The 20,594-nt window shown below is 41.9% G+C and overlaps 1 long non-coding RNA gene across 1 annotated transcript; it reads left to right on the forward strand.

Annotated features, from left to right (window-relative positions):
* The first annotated feature begins 14,951 nt into the window (after positions 1–14,951).
* On the forward strand, positions 14,952–19,561 carry LOC118799025. Its single transcript, XR_005006088.1, has 4 exons — positions 14,952–15,064; positions 17,608–17,682; positions 17,763–17,823; positions 19,404–19,561. It is a non-coding gene; the product is annotated as an uncharacterized LOC118799025 (long non-coding RNA).
* The last annotated feature ends 1,033 nt before the right edge of the window (positions 19,562–20,594 follow it).

The raw sequence follows: 20,594 nt of genomic DNA on the forward strand, positions 1-20,594 counted from the left end.
AGCCCCAACCTCAGCACCGGGAGCGGATAGCTTCCACAAGCTCCACAGACTGCACCAAATTTCACTGGAAGTGAACCCCAGACCACCAATTTCAGATCGGTTCTCTGTTCCGCTCCTGGACTTGAAAACAGCCTTGACCAAACATACCGAACTCGCAGAGCAAGTAGTCCTAGGTCTAGTTTGAAAATGCCCTAAATGACCTTGTTCACATCTCGGCAATTGAAACATCAGTAAAATTCCCAGCTAAGACAGCACAGATGAGTGTGAACTGGGCTTCAAAATGTTGGTACTTGTCAGAGAACATTGTGATGGAGTGGCTGGAGCTCAAATCCACAGGTTCTACTCATCACCACTGTGTTTCTGAGTTTTAATTTAACCACAAAACGCTGACTAACGATGCTGCCGTTCATTTGACGCGATGTTCTCTTTGACCGTGCTCCGCTCATTTGTGCTTGTAATAAATCCAAAAGACAGGATTGGGTCCCTCTGCCTCTCACTGCAAATTATCCAATCTAATGGACAAAGGAATGCGCTGCCAAAATATAATTACATTACATACACTCAGAGCTAGAAAACACTTAGACTAACACACCGAACGAAGCGTCGTTAAGCTCCCGCAGGCGTTTCTCGCACGTGTGAGTGTTTCTAATTCCGTCGAATATAATTCCCCCCTCCGCCTCTGTGTAGGTAGTTTAATTTAAATCATTTTTTGATAAGCACTTATGAAAGTGGAAGATGACTTGTGGGAGATAAGGCTGTCGAGATGCATTGTGGAGGTGGCATCTGAAAAACTGTCTGCAGAGGTGTGTGTGTGTGTAAGTAGAGACAGAAAGGAAGACAAAAAGTGTGTGTTTGTCTGAGAGACAGAAAGTGAGAGATGGAGAAAAGGACAAAAAAAGGAAGAAGGAGCACGAGGGCGTGACTAAACCCGCTCGTATGACTGAATGGCACTGTAAATGCTTAAGAAAAGAAGCCGAAACAAATACAAAGTGAAGACCACGCCGCATTGGCCTTGTCATCTGCTATCAATGGCACTCTGACGTTTTGCGCCTGGCTTTATTGTGCCGTGAGAACGCGACCGAAACGGCACAATAATGTTTAGTGTCTTCAGCCTGGCGGAGAGCATCCAGTTGAAGGGGGGCGGGGGCGCTTTAGTGTGTCACATCGAGTCAGTCAGGTCGTGAATCATGCTTAAGGAGAAGCCATATGATAAGACAGCTGAGGAAAATAGATGGCACTTGTAGACCCTCGAAGGACACTTATCCTGTCACTTAAATGCCAAGCAAAAGCATGAATGAAAGTCATGGAGGCATGGAGGTCCTGATTACTGAGATATCTCTATTTACTGCAGACCCTGGCATTAGCCCCAGGGCCTCTATAAGCAGTGCCGAGTGTCATGAGGAATTTGCTCAGCGTAAATCGGACATGACCGCAGGGCCCGCTTCATCGCAGCGTTATCTCTGAGGGGGTTTATCCCATAGACCTTCAAAAGGTCTCACGGTCCCGAAGCGCAGAGGCCGTAATTAAACTTATGGACAAATGCACTCGAATCACTGAACGGCAGGTGTCATGGACCTTCCGCAAAGATCAAACAAAAGCCACCAAACTCATCAAGTTGGTGTGAACAGCGTGTTTGAGATCACAGAACAATGGAACCGCAAGTATGTATATGCAGGCGTATTGGTTCCTGCAGAATCTGGTCAAAAACAGGATTAATTTTGATTAAAGGGACGATATCCACCCCAGTGGAACACTTGAGCAGTTTTATTTACCGAAACACTGTGCTGACTCTACTTAATAAGCAATATAAGCAGATGCTGAGAGCCTCCGTGGCCACAAGGGGCACCCTAACAACTTTTAGGTTATCACTGTACTATTATGATGTCTAATCATGTGTACACATCTGGGGCTGCAAAACAGCTAAAGATAAAGGTATGTTTTGTATTTTTGTGGTTTTAATGTTATGCAATTTGTTTTGGTTTGTAGTTGGACAACAAGAGGAAGCTGATCTGGGGTTAAGGCAGGTTCAACTTAGGCTTTCTGCCTGTTTTTCAAGCACAGGTGCAGTTAACTCATTTTACAACAGCATTCAATGATTTTCTCTGTTAATCCAGGTTTAGAAATTCAGGCTGTGGTGAATCTTCATCCGTGTGCACATGAAAGCCTGAAAAACAGAAATCATACTACCTCATAAACAAAAACAAATCATACTACCTAAATATGTAGAAAGTAAAGTATTTATAACAGTGAAAAAGCCACACTGTTGCCATGGCCATCAGGATTAGATCTAATTAAGCTTAAAGTTAGCTTTAAGCTTTTACTTTCATCTGTAATTTAAGCTGTACATTATTAGGAACCCAAACGAGCATCCAATCATCAGCAATACACAATCAGGCATCTATAAATGAATATAATTTAGACAGTTTGTGGTGGTCATTATTATGTGGTGGCCTCTTATTTTACAATACATCAGCTAACAAGATGAAGCATCCCCAAAAATCTGCTTAAGGGCCCCCGAAAGGCAAGAGCCGGCCCTGATATTTGAAATTCATTTAATATCCCTTTCCAAATTCTCTATATAAACACTCTGATCTGATTGGCTGCCCAGACTTGTGCCTCATTCTAGAAACTCCAAGCTAAAACATTCCTTATAACTTTAATGAGAATGACTAGACTGCTATAGACTCATCTGCCACTTTATAAGGAACACCACCTGCTCAGTTGTGCACTTATACAATTAACCAATCCTGTGTCAGAGATGCAATGCTTAAAATCATGTAGAAATGCATCAAAACCTTCAGTTAATGCTCACAAGAAACTAATGAATTTGTAAAAATTACAGTCTAAGTGACTTTGACTGTGGCGTGGTTGTTTTTGCTAAACTAGGTGGTTTGAGAGTTTCAGAAAGTGCTGATCTCCATACATTTTACAGCCGAGAAGGCTCTCTCCTTAGGCCTTCATGAGCTGGACAGAAGGCCTCATATATATGTCACTGTCGGCATTCTGGAAGTCCTAAATACATCACTGACAGTGAACACCAACCGTAGAATAAGCAGGTTGCTAGAAATGGAAAACAGCAGCGCAGCGGCAGCTCGTATAGCCAGACTGCTTTACTGAACTGTGACTGTAAAACTACAAAAACATATGATATTACATATTACAAGCTTCAAATAAAACCTATGCAATGCTTTTACACACTTCAATGTCTATGTTTAAATAAGATCAGCTAGAACAGCTTATCAGAAATTAGCATCGTCATAGAGGTGTTTTTTTCTCATTTTTTGATATGACGTTTTTTTCCCTAAATGTTTTCTTAGTTTTAGATCAGAAACATTAACTCTGAAGGTTAATTAACATGCTATGTTCAATAATTCACAAAATACTTCTGATGCACTAATACAAACGAATGCAGACAAACAGACGATAAGCTTACAAAAACATATTAATTAATACTTAAAAAGGCCTTTTGCCCACCAGAAGAGGACAATCACTGCTCTAGAACGTTCCCTCTTGTTTATGCTGGTTCATTAAGGCTGTCAGTTGTTTTCCCTGACATTTTGAAGCTGAGGCTAACATTAGAATACAGACATTTGTTTGTGTTTATTTGATTGGACAATCTGAACCATTACAGAAGGAGCATCAGCCGTCACGACTCCTCAGGGTGATGGTCTACCAGCAGAAACAGGAGCTATTATTTAAACACAGCAGTTAATTAACGGTTCTTAAAAATAGGCCCGAGACAGCGGAACCCTTGCAGCACTCTGCTGCTGTCAGACTCCTTTCACGATGCTGTAACCGGAGGCTGATAGAAAGCTGATAGTGTCTGGCACTCGCGCCCAGCTAATGCCTATTAAATCTACCCATTAGCCAGCTCGCCGAACCGGATACACACACAACGCTTACGCTACGCTCTAAACTGACGCTGTCACTGAACTGCCATATTCCTCAACAGCCTATCATGTTTCTCTCATCACTCCAACACGGCCAGGTCTATTAAGCCAAAGGTGAGGAGGGAGTGCAGGCGCAAGCTGTCAGCAACGGCTTTTCATTTTAGGTGTCATTATTTGACATAACAAAGAATCTTTCAGCCTTTCTGGAAAAAAGCAAACTCAGCACAGAGTGTTTTGTAATTAAAGGCCCGTATGATGAAAAAACAACTGTTTCTTGCTTTTTAAAATAAAACAGTAATATGTAAACATACCTAAGCCTTGTGTGGTGTTGATGTGTTTGTTACTCAGTGGTCTACTGTTTTTTAAATCAATACAGCCATAAAAATGTAAAAGTACCAGATGTTTAAAATATCACAAGTGTCCAGCGTAGGGTTCTCCTTTAGCAGCTGTAGCCAGTCAGCAGCCTGTCCATGTTGTCCACCCTCACACACACACACTAACAGCAGGCCATGTAGGAGGAGAACAGAGTGAACAACACAGCATCTTCACACTTTTACTCCCAACACCGCATGTGTAATATAAGTGTGTGTACGTGTGTGTGTGTGTGGGGGGGGTGAACAGTGTGAAGGCACTGAAAATGGGTTATTTTATATGTTCTTCACAGTATATGAGCAAAGACCAAAAATCTGCGGCTGAAATAATAATAAATCACATAAATTTTACTTTTGGTAAACATTGAAAATGGGTCCCGCAGACCTGAACACCACACAAGGGTTAAAAGTCCTATGTTTTAATTTTTACCCAATTTTTTCCAAATTTTTATTTGCTAAGCAGGTCTCTCTTTATCACATGCTCTCATCTGATAGACATCTTTTCAAACTGCTGCTAACACAATATCATCTGACGTGCTGATTGACCCCGCCCACCCACAATTGATCAAACTCACACTCTCCTAACGATAAGAACAGAGGGCTCAGAAGGTGGTGCCACTTGGGGGCCCACAAATTTCAAAATGTACTTTTCTCTCTCTGGAACATTCGGTCCATATATAGAAACGAGGCAGCAAAAAAACAGCCCGACTGTTTTTGGTGATGTCACAAAAATCGATGCACTTACTCAGGCATATACCTTGTTCAACCTACAGCAAGGCACCCCCACTGATGTTTAAAGGTGGAGCAGGTGATTTATTTCAGAAACTTTATTGTTACATTTCTTTGAAATGCTCCTTAGATCCTGATGGCAGTCAATAAATCAAATGACTATAAAAAGAAAAAAATCATTATCAGTGGAGGCCACAGGACTGTAAACACAGAGCTGTTTTTCAGATGATCTTTGATCAGGCATTTCAGAATGTCGAAAGTGACCTGTGTAAAGCTACACGCTGCGATCAGACCGTCTGTAGAGCCAATCGGTTATCAATAACAGCTTAATACAGCATCACTTTATTCAAAAAACTCTTTCCATCACCTCTTTTTGCATTTTGGTTTTAGCAATATTCTGACTTTTCCACTGCGCGTGGTGTAAAAAAATGTTGGGCTTTTGTCATTCAGGTTTTTTGTGCCCACTTCCACAATTCACAAAAAACTGGTGGATGGAAACCCACTAGTGTTTCTTCATCTTGCTCTGAGGGAGTTTTACCTGGTGACGCTCACTGAGATTCGGGCCTGGAATTTCTGTAAAGCTGCTTTGTGACAACGCCTGTTGTACAAAGTGCTATATAACTACTTCTGACTTGACAAACACTGTAAGTGGAAAAACTAAAATACAAGACAAACGTACACTCAAAACAGATGGTCCTTCACGGGTTCTTTGGTAACGAAAATGGTAAACAACCCTGTTGCATGATTAAAGGGTTCTTTGTATCATGAAAGGTTTCTTCAGATTGATGGAGAAGGTGCTGTAGATGGTTCTATACAGAACCTTTTTGAAAATGGTTTTATATAGCACCCAAAAGGGTTCCTCTATTGTATCTATAGCACATTCATGCACATTTTCCATCCGAAGAACCCTTTAACCATGCAAAGGGTGTCCATGGTTCTACACATTCTCAGAAATAAAGGTACTAAACTGTCACTGGGTCAGTGCCCCTCTTGTCACTGGGGTGGTTCCCTCAAGGCTCCATCTCAGTACCTTTAGTCAGGGAACATAACTGAACCATAATCCACTGAAATGATATGTTCTAAGCTGTACTGACTCCACACACCCCGTCTCGCCGCCAGGCTTTTATTTTACTGTTCTGTTTAAAACATTCGGTTATGAAAAGGTACAAATACGAACTTTTCACCTGGAAAAACTGATTTAAGGTTCACAATCAGACCTTAAAACCACTGTTGGAGCTTTGAGGGAACATTTACACTGTTTGTACCTCGATGAACGGAAAATGTACCAGAACAGAACCTTTATTTCTAACAGTGTATAGAATCATTTTCTTTACTGCAGAACCCTTGAAGCACCATCTTTTTAAGGGTGTAGGATGTGGCCTTGTTAAAGTATTCTGGGTGTCTCACCTTCAGCGAGTGGTCTGGTTGGTTATATGAACACGCCTACACGCAGCTCTTACTAAGCCTAACAGTACGACGGTACCGGTTTCATACTCAGTTACACTCCGAGAGGAAAGGAGGAAAGCGGTCTGGGGCGGCTAGCGCAGCCTGTAGCAACCATAACAGCTCAAACGATACTGCCAGCAGTGTATTATGCAGAATTGGCCACACTGTATAATGTGTCCAAACAAGTGATCCAGAAACACATGATTTCCATAAATCCGATTTGTCAACTGTATCAGAGCTGTTAGCCAGGGGCCAAGATTTCATTGGCTGGCTGAGAGCTCGGGGCTGACAGAAGGCCTGAATGTGAAACGCCATTCATTATAAGCTAGAAAAACTTTCTGCTTTTAAAGGTGCCACACGCTCTTAAAAAGGGTGGTTCCTCAAGGGTTCTTCAGTAAAGAAAATGGTTATATATAACCATGAACACTCAAAGAAACTTTTGTATGATTAAAGGGTTCTTTGCATCGTGAAAGGGCTCTTCGGATTGATGGAAAATGTGTTGTAGAGGGTTCTATATAGAGCCTTTTTGAAATGGTTCTGTATTGTTATGATGTCAAGCTTGACACAGTTGAAGAACCCTTTTTGGTGCTAAATAGAAGCCTTTTCAAATAAAACATTTACAGCACACTTACAAGTTCCTATTGCAACAATAGCAGAACCCTTTTTGGTGCTATATAGAACCATCTACATCATATTCCGCATCATTTACGGCTTTTAATCTTGCAAAATATTCTTTGAATGTTTACGGTTCTATATGTAACCATTTTCTTTACTAAAGAACCCTTGAAGAACCATTTCTTCAGAGTGTCTACATAGAAGGTATGTGAATGGTCAAGGTAAACAGCCCAGATGCAGTTTTACATGCCCATTTCTGAATTGACCTTAGAATGAAATGAGCTGTTTTTCTTTTTTGGGGGAAAAATTATTAATCTGATGAGTTCTGTTCTGATTGGCTGGTTTACAGCGAGGCACCACAATGGTGCACACAGAAGCAACATGCGCAATGCCTTCAATTAGCTGTGCTTTGTGAATGATTCACCTGCAAGATGAGACAGAAGCTGAGAGACGAGAGACACACAGACCTCTAATTCAGTGTTTTCACTCCAGGTTTGGAGCCGCTGCACTGTATATTTTAGTGCTTCTCTCTGCTTCTCTCACCTCGTTCAGCTCAAGAAGGGATTAATTAGCTAATAATATCAGGCATTTTAACCAGGAAACCACAGTTATGCAGTGCAGGGGTTTCAGGACTGGAGCTGAAACTCTGCAAACTTACAGAATCACGTCTGTCGAAACACGACGTCATTTTCCGACCCACGACATTCAGTCTGATATTTAACACTTATCTTTCTCCATTCAAACATCATTTAAATCTCCAGAAACAGAGAGTAAAGTTATACCGGCTGTCTGCAGCTCCGTTAGGGGGACGACTGTTCATCTCTCAGCTGTTAACATCAGCTAAAGTGATCTAAAGGCCAGCATTGTTCACATCTGTGTTAATTAGCTGATGTCATTACCCTCCTATGATCACAGAGTGTTTCTCCTCTTTATGCAGCACCATGGGATCCTTTACCCACCCTGACGTGAAGAGCTGGGGGGCTTCTGTGCTGTTAAATGCTTTGAGAGACTCCAGAATAGAGAGGGGCTGAGTATGAGATAAATATAAATATCAGGAAAACACAGATTTGGTAGCTTTTCCTCCAGTTTAAGTGGGACCAGGAGTTCAGGGGGGAAACTGTATAAGGATCACAGCCTGTTTTATCGACTTTGTCCAGGTAATGTTTTTCCTCTTCCAAAGTAAGGAGAGTAGTTTTAGCCATCTTTCACCTCTAGTTATGTTTGTGCGGAGCAGTAAAGTCTGAAATTCTGTCCAAAATATGGCGCCACAACAGAAAAATCACATGACTAAAACCCTACGATAGACAGGAAAATGAAATGTCCCTCCATGAAAATAAGCTGGTCCTCATACTATTTAGTTAGCTATGCTAGTTACCTGGAGCTTGTTAGTAGCTAACGTTAGCTACACCAGCTACTCACTGTCGATCTTGACAACAACACAAAGTAAATTAGAGTTGTTAGTCACTATGAAGCTCTGATCTGCTTCAACCGTCAGACAGTGATAAAGTCTCTCAGCAGGGCTGCTTACAGGCTGCTGTTGGGGTTGTGGTGCTAATAAAGGTGGAACCGTGTGTCTTCAGGGTCAAACGCTGAGCGAAGCTGCTCGATGTTGTCCGAGCTTTGAGAAACTGTCTGGAGTGAAATGTGCAGAGAAACTAACAGCTCTGAGTTAAAGCTGTCGGGATCCTGTTAGAGATGTGGGAGTTGACGTTGGCTTCTGGTTCGCCAGCTTGTTTTGCAAGTTTTCCGTTCCACCTTAAAAAGTGCAGCAGCTACTTAAGCAAAATTCAAATTTGAAGCTACTTTCAGCTTTGAATGGTTGATGAGCCGAGCTGATTGAAATGGTGAGTGGAGACAGAAAGCTGAAGCTGAAAGGTCTCCTATTTGGGAACACTGCGGTTTCTCATTCGAGACCAACAGTGATGTGAAAACAGTGCTAGATCGAACGGCACCCGACATAGTGAGCTGTGAGCTGACAGCGTGCTAATAACTCAACTGTGCTAATTTATTCCTCAGCCCAGTATCGTCGCCATGGCAATGTGTGTGCATGAATTTGAGGGGGGGCGGAGCTTCCAAAGGAGCACTGATGTTGGCTGTTGAGTTTAAATATCTGTATAAATAACTGTTCTTCGCAATCAACATACTGCACCTTTAAATGGTGCCGCAGTTACATTCTGGCTCCTGTACAAGCTGTAGTACTTAAGGTGGAGCAGGACATTTGATGAAGAATCTGGCGAGTACGAATTTCAGCCTGGTTTAAAGATGATCAGCCACTGACAGTCGGTTCTTGTGAAGGGAATGAAAAGTGCCGACGTCCCTTCACAGCCTGGAGCTGCATTTCTGCACACAGTCTGGCATTTTCATTGCTGCTGCTCTGTTGTCGTTGTTTCGCTGGGCTAGAACGTGGGCTGGGGCATGTGAATGTTGGGGGCATAAATATTAATGAGTCCAGACTGTTACGTGACAGATTAGGATTTTGGAATTGGCCTGTTTTACCTTCCTCTTTTGCAGAAGCAGGGATTTGCATTTGAAGGAGGAGACAGCAGTGTTTGAGGTTCATGTTGTGTCAGTTCCAAGTACTGAACTCTCCTTATTCAACTGTGCCAATGTAAATACAAGCTGTGTCCCAATTCAAGGGCTGCGTCCTTCGGTGGCTGCATTTGAAGGCCGACTGCGTCACAGCTGTGCGACTAGGCGGTCCCATTTCGAAGTCTCCTTCATACGCGGCTGAGAAATGTGTCCTTCTTTTCCGTGGCAACGAAGGACCCAACGGGTGGATTCTTCACCAGCCAACATATCCCGAGTTTCACTGTGTGGTGGTGAGGATTCAAGAACATGGTGGCACCAGCAGAGGAGCAAACGGCGGCTGAGGAGACACTTTAAATGTAAGTATTGGGTTTAAACCGAGTCGAATAGCGAACAATACAAATGTTAAAAAAGCCAGTGTGGTCTGAAGAAAAACGTGCAGGCGCTGGCGGTGAAGCATCTCCAGCTCTAATAAATGAAAAAAATAAAAAACTAAAATTAAAGTTTCTCCGTTTTTAAAGAACTTTAAAAGAACTTGACTGTAGCGGTGACACGGCGGTGAGGGCGGGAACAGAGGTGCTGTGACGCAAACAGGAAATCCGTGGTAGAGCAGACTGTCTCATTTCAGTTCAGTCTTCGTGGGTCTACGCAGCCTCGAAGGACACTCCTTCGTAGACCATGTCCTTCGAAGGGTGCAGACCCTGAACTGGGACACAGCTACAATTTTCCATTCTATGGTATCTTTAATGCTACAATAGGAACAACATGTGGCCTCCAGCACTGCAGACTGAGAAGTTGCTTCACTTGATCCCTCGCCTTGTTTTAATTTGCATTAGAAACATGGTTTGAAACTGAGACAAATCAACTTTTTTCTTAATTCCGAAATGTTGGAAGACAAGCTGTTGATCTGAATTCACAGAGGGCAGTCTCATTTCTGCCGTCTAATTGAAGAGCGAAATTAATTAAGCCAAATCAGAATCAGAACGGAGACGGGACACACATACACACGCCTTCCAGACACCTCTCAGCATCCTGCGTCTGCTATGATGGAGAACAGGAGCCGGCGAGGGAAGGTTAGCTAATTGTACAAAGAAAGACAAACGACTTCAAGCTGGAATGAATGAGAGAGAAGATAAATCAAGCGCCGCGGCTGTTATTCATAATAGAACAAATAATACCCTTACAAAACTAGAGAGCGCCGCGGATATCGAGACTCTATTTGAGTCAAAATGCATGAACGCACAGTAGCTGTCGGAGTCTTTATGTCATCTGAGTGACAGTAAGGGAGCATCTCAAGGGGAAGAGGAGGAGAAACGACACAGGCTTTGAAATTCAGACAGTGTTTTTAAAGAGGACACATGTAACGATGACGAGTCCATAAATCAGTCTCTAAAGCCGCCGCCCTGCACTCATACGCCACGCCGGCTTTCAGAGTGATGATCCACACCTTCGTCCTACAGGTTGCTGAATTAGAGACGTGCAGAGGCCGAGCGAGGATTTAGCGATTCTGGGGCCAAAAGACTTTTAAATTAGTGACGCAAACGTCTATACTGGAAAACATGATATCCTGGCAAGTGAAATCATCTTATATCTAGTAGATATAACTAATATTTCTCATTTTGAGATTGCTGTAAAGCTAGACTCTTAAAAAAGATGTTTTTTCAAGGGTTCTTTAGTAAAGACAATGGTTCTATTTAAGCATGCAAAGCTCCATTTGCATGCTAAAACGGTTCTTGGCATGGTGAAATGGTTCTTCAGATTGGTGGAGAGTGTGTTGCATATGGTTTAAAAATGAAAAAGTGTTCTTCTACTGTTATAAGCTTGACATCGTCACAATTAAAGAATCCTTTTTGGTGATGTATAGAACCATATACAGCACATTCTCCATCAATCTGAAGAATCATTTCACCATGCTGACAACGCTTTAAACATGCAAATGGTTCTTTGAGTTCATGGTTCTATATAGAACCACTGTCTTTATTAAAGAAACCTTAAAGAACTTTTTAAAGAGTGTGGTAGTCTGCAGTTTTGGACTGATTACCCATTGTGATCACGTTTGCACTGCTATGAGGCGCAGCGCTGTCATTCTGCACCTCATAGCGGTGCGCATCCAACGGCAGCATGATGCCTTTCCAGCGTTGCCAAGGTGACCGCGGTGCTGGCTTAAATGGTTCATTATCAGAGGACAGCTTGATCAGTGTAGGTTGTTTATTTAAGCTGATGGAAGGCAGGGGGCGCTCTGCGCTCTTTTATTGTTGTATAATTCTGGGTTCGTCTGGGATTCGTTTGGCGTCCACGGCTTGCTTGATTTGATTATTTTATTGATTTTTTTTGCCATGCTGATTTGCATTATATCTATGGGCAATCAACAGGCTTGTTGTCCACCGAACAGTGTTGACAAGCTCAACATCGCCCCCTGCTGTGAGCTCTGCCATCATGAGGCTCTGGACTGGTTTAGAAATTTCACTTTTAGTTTATTTCTAACTTAATAATTCTACATTTCCCCCCCATTTTAACCCAAAATTTCTCATGGCTGACCCCAGACGTTCTTGTTATGATGTAATGCCAGGCCTATGCATGCTTCTGTTGAGTTTCTAAGTGAAAACAAGTGAACACAACTTTTTTGTTATAGTGTTATGACTTATTTAGCTTTGCAGCACCTTGAGATTTAGACTTAAATAAGAGGTGCTTTTCAAATACTTTGCATTATTACAGTTATTAAAATCTGGACCCATCCCTCAGTGCACATTCTTAGCATGAACTTATTATCCTACCTATAAAATAGACACTTAACAGGCCTACTGGGTCTACCTGTATCACAGTACATGCTTCTTTAGTAAAGCTCTGCTTCTTTTTGATTGATTGGTTTAATTCTGTACTTTCTGCAAGCCGTGACAAACGACCACAGGATTCTGTGAGCAGATTAAACACACTGTGTCATCTGGATAGCGGCGTACGCTACAGTGACTGACAGCTATGAAAGAAAGGAGTCGAACCATAAAACGTTAACCAGTAGCTTGAAATCAAAGTTCAAGAGAAAACTGTTCCAACCAGAAGTGAAGGTTTATAGCTCATATGAGGGCTGGGCAATATGACGATATATATCGTTATTGTGATAAATTACATCATAATATATGCTTTTCTGAACATATCGTTTGTATCTTCAGTGCTTGTAGACACCGACCAACTGCATGATTCATTATAAAGAGAGCAAAATTAGTCTGTTTAACTGGATTTAGTGAGAAATGTTGAATAAAAATCATTGCGTTCACAGTTTTTGATAGTATTTTTTTAAATGTAGCACTGCTGGCTCTTTCTTCTCTGTTCCAAGTGATCAGATACCTGAAAAAATAAATATTGTGACATATTGTGTATCGTGAAAATTTCCTGAAGTATCACAATATTGTATTTTTGACATATCGTCTACCTCTAGCTCACATGAGGTCAAGGATTCATATTACCTGGTGGTGTTTGCGGGAGAGGGGATGCAACAGGGGGCGCTGATGCTTTGACCCACCTGTTGCACATATGTTCTATAGGCCAGGGTGTCTCAACCACTGGGTTGCGGACCATAGCAGTCCATAATGGATCTTTGATGGCACTTTGTCATAAAATAAGTGAAAAATAACTGACTTAACAATAAACAATACATTTTAAATGTTTTCAAACAGATAAAATCTTGCAAACACAGCGCACCAAGGCAGCTTCATCAGCTTTTGCTCCTTGCTTCTAGAAACTAAACACTCCCCCCACATTCGGCTCAATGTGCCACCATTGGGCCTGATTTCTGGTATAAAAGAAGCTTATGTTAGTCCAGTCTATCATCTTTTATGTTCACTGATACGTGTCATGTACTGCAAAGGTTGGCACCCAAACACAGCTGTGCTAAATTTCCCAAAAATGATATTTTTAAGCAAAAAAGTTGAGTTATTGTATTTGTATTGTTATTGTATTTTATTTAGCCCCATTTCCCCAATAAATGTACATTATAAATATATGTGCCTTCAAGAGCCCTGCGATCATCTGCTGCTGGTTTATTGGTGTTCAGCAACAGAACAAAGAAAATTGGGGATGCAGCCTTTGTCAGTTATGCTCCAAAGCTATGGAACACACTTCCCATAGATATCAGGGAAGCCAGCTTGCTAAATACTTTTAAAAGAAAGCTAAAAATGTGTCTCTTCACTTCTTTTAAAATGCTGTATTTAAATGATTTTATGCATATATTCATAATTAATCTTATTCTATTTTTTTATGTATTATGTATTTTATCGTCATCTTCTGTCTTTGTTTTTATGTTTATTTTCATGTGAAGCACTCAGTGTATGTAATTTATTGAATGTAAAGCACTTTTCTGCATTTCTTGCATGAAATGTGCTGCACAAATAAACTTCATTATTATTATTATTATTATTATTATTATTATTATTATTATTAGTTCATTCACAACAGACTGTGGCCCAATTCCATTTCACCCCTCGCCCCTACCACTCAGCCCTTAGCCCTCTGTTTTGTGTGTTCACGACTAGGGGTAGGGTGAAGTGTTGGGGCTACATGACCCTCCAAACGGAGGATTTTCAGAGGCTCCAAACAGAGAGTTATGAGAAAAAAAGAAAAACTGGCGAGATGGCTGAACAAGAGACCAAAGAAACACACAAATATCAGAATTTTCTCTGTTAAAAAATTACAATAACCATCGGTTTATCTTAGTTTAATGTGGTTTCAGTGTATTATGGTCCTTTTTGTCATAACAAGCATTAAAAAATCGATAATAGTATGCTGATGTCTCAGTAGCTAGCTAACTTTCCCGTTCCACCTTATATAGTCCAGCAGTTCTGATGCCAGAATGTAACTGCTGCTCCATTTAAGGTGGAACAGGAAAATTTGAACAATAATCTAGTGAATATCTGACTTCAGCTTCATATCACTGAAGAATTAGGGGTGGGTGATAATAAATAATTGCCCCCCTCTTTGAAGTCATATGATGCCCTAAATGTAACTAAAGCCCAGCAGTGAGGAGCTGAACTTTACCCTCCTCTGCTGTCACTGCAGACTGGCAGGGTCGCCTACAGAGCAGCGCTGGTAGCTGTTAATGAAGTGATGCTCTTTTTATTTGAGGGTCCCATTTCAGAGGAAGATTACAACCACTACCCTGTAACTCAGTAACAAGGGGCAACACTCGAAAACAAGGGGTAGGGGTAAAAATAAGGAATGGGACTGGGCCTATGACAGCAGGGCGCCACCTGGAGGAGCTGTTGCTGCTGTTCTAACCTAAACATAAAAGGTAAAACCCATAGCGCGGCCAATCACATCAGACCTCATCAACTATAAGCCAATCATTTGGTTTTATTTGCTCTGCAGTTGGCAAACACTGAAGCTGGACAGGGTTTTAGTTAAAAGCTCACTAAAATAAACATTTGACCTTCTTCAAAATCTGTAATGTACAGAGTGAAGATTCACACCTACAGTACGGAGTTGTGGCAAATTATGGTCAGTAAAGCAGTCAGGTTTTACTCAGGTGCTTGTTAGCTATTCAACTGAGTTTATGTGAGGAGAAGAAACGGGGTTAGCCTGACGCTAACATTAGCTCGCTAACCGAGTTTATGTGAGGGAAAGTAATATGGTTAGCCTGACGCTAACATTAGCTCGCTAACCGAGTTTATGTGAGGAGAAGAAATGGGGTTAGGCTAACGCTAACTTTAGCTAGCTAACCGAGCTTATGTGAGGGAAAGTAACGGGGTTAGGCTAACGCTAACATTAGCTAGCTAACCGAGCTTATGTGAGGGAAAGTAACGGGGTTAGGCTAACGCTAACATTAGCTCGCTAACCGAGTTTATGTAAGGAGAAAGTAAATGGGGTTAGGCTAACGCTAACATTAGCTAGCTAACCGAACTTATGTGAGGGAAAGTAACGGGGTTAGGCTAACGCTAACATTAGCTCGCTAACCGAGTTTATGTAAGGAGAAAAAATGGGGTTAGGCTAATGCTAACGCTAACATTAACTAGCTAACCGTGCTTATGTGAGGGAAAGTAATGGGGTTAGGCTAACGCTAACATTAACTAGCTAGCTAGGGTTGCTAGCCGTCCCGTGAAACACGGAATCGTCCCTTGATTGGAAACTAATGCCGCCTTCAAGGCTGCTCGGAAGTTCCTACTTAGATCGTAAGTATGACTTGATTTGTGTTAAAGCGGTTTTCGGTTGGAAAGAAGACAGATATGCTGGAAATACCGTTTTTGGTTTACTCTTGTTTTTCTGTCGTTAAAGAGAATCGGTGAAGGGCAGAGGCTGCTGATGGGCAGAGTGTTGTTCTTATGCAGTTATGTTTCACACAGCGTGCTAATATCTGTATTTTAACGCGTGGATGGGTTCAGCCTGCAGTGTTCAGGTTGCGGCTGATGAAAAGCTGAAATACGGCCAGTTTATCAGCGGCTGTTACTTATTTTTTGTCGAAACGCCCTCAACTCGGAAACTAGTGGCTCACTGAAAAATCTGGGTTTTCCTCTATTAAATACGGTACTGCGGTAGCGTTCGCGCGCATCCATCTCGTAAATATGATTTTTCCGACATGACTTGAAGTGGAAATAACAATGTGTTCTGTATTGAACTGACACGGGACGCGCTTTATTCCATATTTGTGAGAATAAATACGGAGCCCCTAAGGGGCTGTAGTAAAAGAGTCAATGACAGACCTAGATGATCCAGCCAGGCACATCAACGGCGCCGCCATTTTAGGGCGGTCATTCAGTACCATTACAGAGCGGCAGTTTAATAAAGATACTGTTCAAAATTACACTATTTCAGGAATATTACACTCAGAAAGTGGGATAGGATTATATAACGGAGGGAACAAGAAAGCCACCAGAAAGGGACTGCTGCACCATTTAAGGTGGAACGGGAAAACTCGAGCAAAAAGCTGGCGAACAGGAAGCCAATGTAGCTTCGTCCTTCTGTGTGTAAAGATTAGAAGTGATTCACACATTGATGGATTTGCTGATTGTGTTTTACCTGAGCTCGCGCTAAACTCTAAACTAGACAGAATACTTTTCCACTGGTCCGGACGGCTAATTATCACGATCAGTTATTAAAGAAATAAAAGCTATCGAGAGCAGATCCGTGCAGCCTGGATTAATCTGTGTTTGAGGATTATAACTAAACAGATTTGGTGAAAATCGGTTGAGTAATAAGGAAGTTGTGGCTGATTTAATCCTGAGACTCATCGTCTCTCAATACAAGTGAATCTGTTCACAAGCGGATCTTGACCTCTCCAACATGGCGGACGCGCAGACGTATCGCCTCAGATCAGAGAGACATTACAGGCTGCGCTGTTAAGACAGGGCGGTTTGTATGAGGCAGAAAGTAACCCTGCTGCTCTCCCTCAGCCCGTCTGGCATGATATGTTCCAGAACCCAAACTGACAGCAGCGCAAGATTAATAAAAATCTCACTCACACATCACATCCAGGTGTGTATGCAGTAATTTAGGGGCTAAACCAGCGGCCCCACCTTAAATTGCACAGCCCCGGTTTGCTGATTGTAACCCGTGCAGTGGGTGGAGTTTAGATGAAGCTGAAGTTGGCGTCTTATTATTTTTCCCGTTCCACCTTAAATGATAAAGCACTTACATTCAGACCCCTGTTCGGTCGTTAGCGAGTACATGCGGCACTATTTAAGGTGGAACGGGAATTCCAGTAGGAAGCTAACATCAGCCTCGAGAGATTATCAGGTGAAGCGCGACAGACAGACAGCAGACAGAGCTCCACTGAGTTTAGTAACTTAGCTAGGCTGCTGTTTTCATAATGTCCATACGTGAATCATGAGAACAGACAGCAACGGTAAGGACTTCTCTGTAAGACCGAACGGCTGGCAGAGACAGAAACAGCATCGTTGAGGCTCTTTATACTCTTTGTTTTTATGTTCCTCTGCAGTGTTTGGAAAAATACTGACACCAGTATTTTCCATGTAGTGTTGTTTATGGTGAGTTGATGTCAGTGAAAAGGCCACATTGTGTTAATAACACAACTTTATATCCCTCAGTTTCTCAGCCTGTAGATGGAAATGAAGAGGCGGCAGCTCCATTGAAGGCCAGGCAGATGAGAAGATTTTTACCAGGTAAAACAGAAAATAATTAGACTCTCATTATTTCTTTGAGCTCTTGTAAATCTGAGTTTAATAAATGAATGTAAACGCAGGAAGAGAAGGAGAGAGAGAAGCTGAAGGAGACTGACGGAGCTGAAGGAGCCGATCTGAGAGGTTAGTGATCATGAAGAAAGGAGGGAGAGTCATTTAAGCTTTCAGTTAAAATGAATACTGAGTTTAACTGAACTGAGAAAATATAGTATTTTTCACTATGACCATGAAATTCTGTCACATAGCTTATTATTAATACCTACTGAGCAAAATCTCATATACACTGTTATTAATAAAGGTTCTGTTTAGGTACGTTTTTCATTCATCAAGGTACAAACAGTGTAAATGTTCCCTCAAAGCTCCAACAGTGGTTTTAAGGTCTGATTGTGAACCTTAAATAAGTTTTTCCAGGTGAAAAGTTTGTATTTGTTCCTTTTCATAACCGAATGTTTTAAAACAGAACAGTAAAATAAAAGCCTGGAGACGAGACGGGGTGTGTGGAGTCAGTACAGCTTAGAACATATCATTTCAGTGGATTATGGTACAGTTATGTTTAGGGCTGCAACAAACTACTAATTTTAGTCGAATAATCTGTCGATTACTGAAACGAATAATCGATTATTCGGGTTATGAATCACTACCTTTTCCAAATAACACTTGTGTAGCTGTCAGCTTTTAAATTTAGCTTTTTTGTTTTATGCATTTGCGAACTAACAATGAAGACAATAAAGATGAATGTTATTCAAAAATTCACTGTTAATGAACTTTCCCGCTAATACAGAAGACAAATAAAACTCAGTGTGTGCAAAGTAGCAGAAATAAAATAACAAAACTAGTTTCCCTTTAATCAAGTAAATTAAAAAATATATCTAATTTTAAGTTTTAAAGTCAAGTCAAATTTATTTGTATAGTGCTTTTTACAACTGATGTTGTCACAAAGCAGCTTCACAGAAATCCATTAAAGCCAAAGTTTTAACATGAAGTGTAAATCCTCCAGATGAGCAAGCCAGGAAAAACTCCCTCAGAGCTGAGGAAGAAACCTTGGGAGGAACCAAGGCTCACATGAGGGGACCCATCCTCCTCTGGTCAAACCACCTACAAAATTATTATACTACTAATTTTAATAGTAGTAGGAGTAGTAATAGTTAGGAGTCCACTTCAGTGTAGAGTGGGCAGCCAGTCCAAGGCAGGTGGCGGTAGCTGGGCAAGTGGCAGTGACTGGGGCATGGGCATTGTTTTAAACAGTGCGCTCTGCTGTCTGTCTACACTTTGTTGCAAATAAATTCTACAATCACAGGTCTTTATTAAAACGGAGGGAAGTCATCGTCTCTCCGTGCGATTGTGAGAGTCTCGCTCTCCTCTGAGAGCAGATACTGCCCTCAGCAGAGAGGATGAGCTCTGATGGAGCGGAGGGGAAAGTGGAGAATGTTTGAACAGCTATGAACGTTTAAATGAAGTTTCATTTCATCTGTAATCCTTCGTCTGGCTGCCCTGTGTGTTTGCGGAGAACTGCCTCCTGAAACTTTTAGAGAGGGGAGCCAAACGTTCGTGGAAAACAGAAAACTGGTTGGAAACGTCCGTCGAATTTGAACGCACCGGCGGCCTCGACGTTAAGACGACGATGCAGTGTTTAAAACTGTAAACGTTATCTGGAAAGTGAACAGGGTCGCTGGGAATAATAGTTACTTGCTTCTCTGTTCCAGCTCCAGTAACGATTCCAGAGAACCTGCATTTCGAAACGGAAAATGTTCCAGCTCAGCTCAGAACATGAAGTCGGACGGAATTTAACATTAACGTGATCTGACTAGCTCACTGGCACCACTGTCGCCGCGGCCCAAACCACACTCTTCTGTACTTTACACACTACACTAATTACTACACTTCTAATGGTATATGCACTATTTTTACTCACTATTTAGTGTGCTAGTATGCGGTTTGGGGCGCGGCGATTCTTGCCGAGATGAATCTTCTTCATCCAGCGAGCCGACGAGTTTCCTCTTCAGATGCTCCAGCATGGAGGATGTGCTCCCAGCTAAGCTCGGCTTTACAAACAGCACAACTGACCATCTTTTTTCTGAGTTTAGCTCCACTTTTGAGGATTTTGTTATTGAGGCTGCCCTCGCACTGTTGTTAACTCTCCAGTGAGCGGTCAAAACATTCCCAGTGAGCGCGAGAAAGACGCGTAATGATGTCACCAACTAATCGACAGCTGAATTAGTTGCCAACCAATTTATCGTCGATTTTAGTCGATTAAGTCGAATAATCGTTGCACCCCTAGTTATGTTCCTTGACTAAAGGTACTGAGATGTACCCAAGAGGGGTCCACCCCAGTGACTAGAGGGGCACTGCCCCAGTGACAGTTTAGTACCTTTATTTCTGAGAGTGTTTGTCATATTAGCTCTTTGTTTAATGCAGACTACAAAGACACAGATGAAAGACGTCTACTGTGTGCTAATTTGACCAAATAGCCATTTTTTCATACTGTTCCTGCTCTAAAAGTTGATGAACAGACATAGTGGGTCCATTAAAAATTCTCCCGGGGCACCATGCCCCCAGACGCTCCTAATAAACGCTCTAGAACCTGTACTGGCACCTCTCCTAGAATGCAGAACAGCTTACGGCTGTACTCAAACAGCATGGCAAACAGTCAGACCTCCCTCCTGACCAGAGCAGGGCTAATAATCGATGCCTCAGTTCCACCCAGCTCTGTTAGGCGGCTTCACCAGCTACTAATGAGAAATAATGCCCTTCTTCTTCCCTGCTGTTTGACCTATTGCGGTTCTATTGCTGTGGATCTCCACCTTCAATCGCTCTCAAACTTCAAAAGAAAACTATACCTGCAGCAACAACCAAACCCGCTCTGCTTTTTCCACCCCAAAGACGCTGTTTCTCCT

Source organism: Colossoma macropomum, unplaced genomic scaffold, assembly GCF_904425465.1.
Source record: "Colossoma macropomum unplaced genomic scaffold, Colossoma_macropomum, whole genome shotgun sequence".
Lineage (NCBI taxonomy): Eukaryota > Metazoa > Chordata > Actinopteri > Characiformes > Serrasalmidae > Colossoma > Colossoma macropomum.